Source organism: Medicago truncatula, chromosome 3, assembly GCF_003473485.1.
Source record: "Medicago truncatula cultivar Jemalong A17 chromosome 3, MtrunA17r5.0-ANR, whole genome shotgun sequence".
In the NCBI taxonomy this organism is placed as follows: Eukaryota; Viridiplantae; Streptophyta; class Magnoliopsida; order Fabales; family Fabaceae; genus Medicago; species Medicago truncatula.
This window is the reverse complement of record NC_053044.1, coordinates 58,917,651-58,922,590: the sequence shown is the minus strand read 5'-3', so window position 1 is coordinate 58,922,590 and position 4,940 is coordinate 58,917,651. Positions and strand designations below refer to the sequence as shown.

Genomic DNA, 4,940 nt, shown 5'->3' with positions numbered 1-4,940 from the left:
AGAAGAACAAGGGTTAGAGAGAAGAGGAGCTTGAAGAATTCAAGGGTTTGAAGAATCATAGGAGCAAAAGTGAAGCTAGAGCTAATAGTTGGAGATAATTAAGGTAAGGGGGTTAGTTTTTATCATAATCATTTAGTTAATTCTTTTTCTCTTGTTCTATGCATAATTGATTATGGAAATAAGTGATTATCATGAACCCAATCTTTGAAATTCGTGCTTATGTTGTAGAGATATGTTTGAATATGTTAATTCGATGTTAAATGAATTGTTGATGATGAAATTGCAAGTTAATGATGTATGAAAATGGGTAGTTTGTAAACAGTTTTTTCAAGGATAGCTTTGATTTGTCTATTTGAGACCTCCACTTGTCCGCTAGTTTGTGGGTGATAAGGTGTCGCAATTTTGTGCCTCACTCCAAGTTTTTGCAAAAGTTTTTCAAAATGTCTTGAAATGAAGTGAGATCCTCCATCACTTATCACAACCCTTGGCACTCCGAACCTTGGAAAAATGATTTTTTTAAACAGTTTTATAACAACTTGTGCATCATTAGTGGGGGAGGCAATGGCTTCAACCCATTTGGACACATAGTCAACCGCTACCAATATGTATTGATTCCCAAAAGAGGAGGGGAATGGTCCCATAAAGTCAATACCCCAAACATCAAAAATTTCTACTTCAAGGATGTTCTTCAAAGGCATTTCATTTCTTTTAGTAATACTACCAGTGCGTTGACATTTGTCACATTTAGAAATAAAGAGATGCACATCTTTGAAAAGTGATGGTCACCAGAAACCAGAATGAAGAATTTTGAAAGAAGTTTTTTGTGTACTGGCGTGGCCACCATAGGAAGAGAAGTGGCAATGAGTTAAAATACTACTTACCTCGTTTTCAGGAATGCATCTTCTGAAAATCCCATCTGAGCCTCTTCTGAAGAGGTAAAGCTCATCCCAATAGTAGTGCTTGAGATCATTGAAGAACTTCTTCTTTTGTTGGTAGCTCAACTCAGGCGGTAGCACTCTTGCTGCAAGAAAATTAACAAAATCTGCATACCAAGGTGCGTCAGTTTGTGCCAATAAGAAGAGTTGGTCATCCGGGAAGGAATCATCCAAGGGTAACTCATCCTCATTGGTCTCCCGAAGCCGGGACAAGTGGTCAGCGACAACATTTTCGACACCCTTTTTATCTTTTATTTCAATGTCAAATTCTTGGAGGAGCAAAATCCATCGGATCAACCTCGGTTTGGCATCTTTTTTGTTTAGCAAATATTTTATGGCCAAGTGATCTGTGTAAACAATGATTTTTGATCCCACCATGTATTGCCGGAATTTGTCAATGGCGTAGACAACTGCTAGCAGTTCTTTTTCTGTTGTGGCATAATTTACTTGTGCCCCATCTAGGGTTTTACTGGCATAGTATATGGCATGCATCTTTTTTTCCTTTCTTTGGCCTAACACCGCCCCAACCGCATAGTCGCTTGTGTCACACATTATTTCAAAAGGCAAACTCCAATCTGGTGGATGTATGATTGGGGCAGTAATTAGTGCTTCTTTCAACCTGCAAAATGCCTGCAAACAAGCATCATCGAACACAAAGTCTGCGTCCTTAAGAAGGAGGCTTGTTAGTGGTTTAGTGATTGATGAAAAATATTTAATGAAACGGCGGTAGAACCCTGCATGTCCTAGGAAACTTCTAATTTCTTTGACTGAGGTAGGAGGTAGCATTTTTTCAATAATTTCGATTTTTGCTTTGTCTACCTCTATACCTCTTTCGGAGATTAAGTGTCCTAGGACAATTCCTTCTCTTACCATGAAGTGACATTTCTCCCAATTTAAGACTAGGTTCACCTGTTCACATCTTTCCAAAACTTTTTCAAGGTTAGTCAAACAATCATCAAAACTATATCCATGCACAGAAAAATCATCCATAAAAACTTCCATTATCTTTTCAACAAAGTCAGAAAAAATAGACATCATGCATCTTTGAAAAGTAGCAGGGGCATTACAAAGACCAAAAGGCATCTTCCTATAGGCAAAGGTTCCAAAGGGGCATGTAAAAGTTGTCTTTTCTTGGTCATTAGGGTGAATGGGTATTTGGAAAAATCTAGAATAACCATCTAAGTAACAAAAATGTGAATGCTTAGCTAACCTTTCTAGCATTTGGTCTATAAAAGGGAGAGGGAAGTGATCTTTACGGGTTGCTTTATTAAGCTTCCTATAATCTATACACATTCTCCAACCGGTGACGGTTCTAGTGGCAATAGATTCATTTTTATCATTTTTAATAACTGTGAGACCACCCTTCTTAGGTACAACTTGCACGGGGCTAACCCATTTGGAATCAGAAATTGGATAAATAACACCTGCATCTAGGAGTTTTAAAACTTCTTTTTTCACAACTTCTTTCATAGTAGGATTTAGCCTTCTTTGATGTTCAATGGAGGGTTTATAGTCTTCTTCAAGAAGTATCCTATGCATGCATAATGAAGGATTTATTCCCTTAATGTCGTCAATGGTGTACCCTATAGCTTTAGGATATTTCTTGAGGACATAAAGTAACTTTTCAGTTTCTACTTCATCGAGGCTTGCATTCACAATAACATGGTAGGTGGAGTTAGGGCCCAAGAATTCATACCTTAGATTTGATGGAAGCGGTTTAAGCTCTACTTTTGGTGCCTCCTTGGGTAGAAGTGTTGGTTCTTCTTTTACTAGTTCCTCCACACTTAAACCTTCCATTGGAGGATTTCTATTCAATAACTCTTCATAAGCTTTTGACTCCCCTTCCAGCTTTGTACCTGCATTGTTCACCAAGCATACTTCCAAACCATCGTGTGTAGTTGATGCTAAAGAGCATTCCTTCACGCAATGGTCGACTATATCTATCATGCAACAAGAGTCCTTAATGGAAGGACTTTTCATTAGTTTAGCAAGTTCAAATTCAACAGTTTCTTTACCGACATTAAAGGCTAACTTACCATTTTTAACATCAATGATGGCTCCTGCAGTAGCAAGAAAAGGTCTTCCTAAAAGAATTGGTACTTGGTTGTCTTCCTCCATCTCCATTACAACAAAATTAGCGGGGATGTACACCTCTCCTACCTTAACGGGGACATCTTCTATGATTCCAGCTGGGTACTTAACAGAACGGTCTGCTAGTTGTAAGGTCATCCTGGTCGACTTAAGTTCCCCTATTCCCAACCTCTCGTAAAGGGATAAAGGCATTAGGCTGACACTGGCTCCTAGATCACACATGGCTTTCTTCACTACTTCTGACCCTATGACACAAGGTATGGAAAAACCGCATGGGTCTTTAAGCTTTGGTGGCAATTTATTTTGGATGATGGCACTACATTCTTCCGTAAGGTTAACCGTCTCACCTTCCTCAATTTTTCTCTTTTTAGAAAGGATTTCTTTTAAAAATTTAGAATAGGTAGGCATTTGGGTTAATACTTCGGTGAAAGGCACATCAATGTATATTTTGTTCATCATTTCTATGAACTTTTTAAATTGCTCATCTAGCTTAGATTTGGCAAACCTTTGTGGAAAGGGAATTTTTGGCTTAAAGGGAGGTGGTGTGGTTTCCTCAACTCGTGGTTCTTCTCTTTCTGCCCTAGTTTCCCTAGACGGTGGTTCGCAAATCTCCTTCTCATCTTCATTGGGTTTGGCTCTCCTTATGGGATCTTCGAGTGGCTTACCACTCCTAAGTGTAACAACATTCATTTTGTTGGGGTGGTCGACCTTATGAACTACTTGGGAGAGCTGAGTTTCTGAAGTTTTGTTGTGAGAGGAGATGGAGTCTATCTTTGTTGTGAGAGTGGCAAGAGAGTCGCTCAAGAGTCTAGTTTGATCCTTAAGCTCTTGGAGCTGTTCGGATTGTTTAAGAAAATAGTTTTCCATTAAAAGTTCAATGTGAGACTTTTGAACAATTCTTTGGCCATTCTGAACAAAGTTTAATTGCTCAACACTACCTAGTTTGCAATCGACGCTGGAATGACTAGATATGCCACATGTTTCACATGGAGGTGGAAAAGAAGTAGGCGTGACGGCACAAGTATTCATGTGATCAAGTCTTTGAGATAGTGCATTCACCTTGGTAGATAGATAGTCAAAGGAAGAGATTTCGTTTATACCTGCCTCTTTTTCAGAGGGTGAAGAATTGATGATTGTTCTCTCTTCAGTCCATTGAAAATGGTTTAGAGCCATATCTTCAATCAGGGCATAAGCCGTTGTAAAATCCTTGTTCATTAGGGCACCAACTGTAGCTGCATCAACAATTAGCTTAGTGTTAGATGTTAAACCATTGTAAAAGGTGTGGATGATTAACCATTTCTCCAAACCATGATGGGGACAAAGTCTAAGTATTTCTTCAAAACGCTCCCACGCATCGTAAAGAGATTCCCCACTCTCTTGAGTAAATTGGTAAAGCTTTCCCCTAAGTTGGGCGGTTTTTGATGGGGGAAAGAAACGGCAAAGGAATTCTCGCCTCAGTTGATCCCACGAGGTGATGGAACTGGGTTTTAAGGAATTGAACCAATTGCTGGCCTTATCTTTTAGAGAAAAAGGGAAGAGATGTAGCCTAACGGTTTCTTGGTCGTTTTTGTAGGTTACACTAAGTCTCCAGAAGGTTGAGATGTGCAAATTTGGGTCTTCAGAAGGTGATCCAGAAAACTGGTTTTGTTGCACTAAACTTAGTAGTGCAGGTTTAATTTTAAAGTTATTACCTTCAACCGTTGGATAGACTATAATAGTGCATGGCTCATCTGAAGAAGGAATCGAATACTCCTTAAGAGTGTGTTCCTCAACCATGTTATTTATTATTTTATGCCACCAAAGAAGTCAATGGTAAAGAAAGAAAGAAGTAGAAGAAAAGAGGAAGAAGAAAGAGTTCTAATCAAAAAGAAGTCAATGTTGTTGACTTGCATTTGATATTATTATGTCATGCTG

At 38.8% G+C, this 4,940-nt stretch overlaps 1 non-coding gene across 1 annotated transcript; it reads left to right on the top strand.

Annotated features, from left to right (window-relative positions):
• The first annotated feature begins 4,329 nt into the window (after positions 1-4,329).
• Positions 4,330-4,436, top strand: LOC112420521 (small nucleolar RNA R71). Its single transcript, XR_003010701.1, has one exon. It is a non-coding gene; the product is annotated as a small nucleolar RNA R71 (small nucleolar RNA).
• Positions 4,437-4,940: the final 504 nt, after the last annotated feature.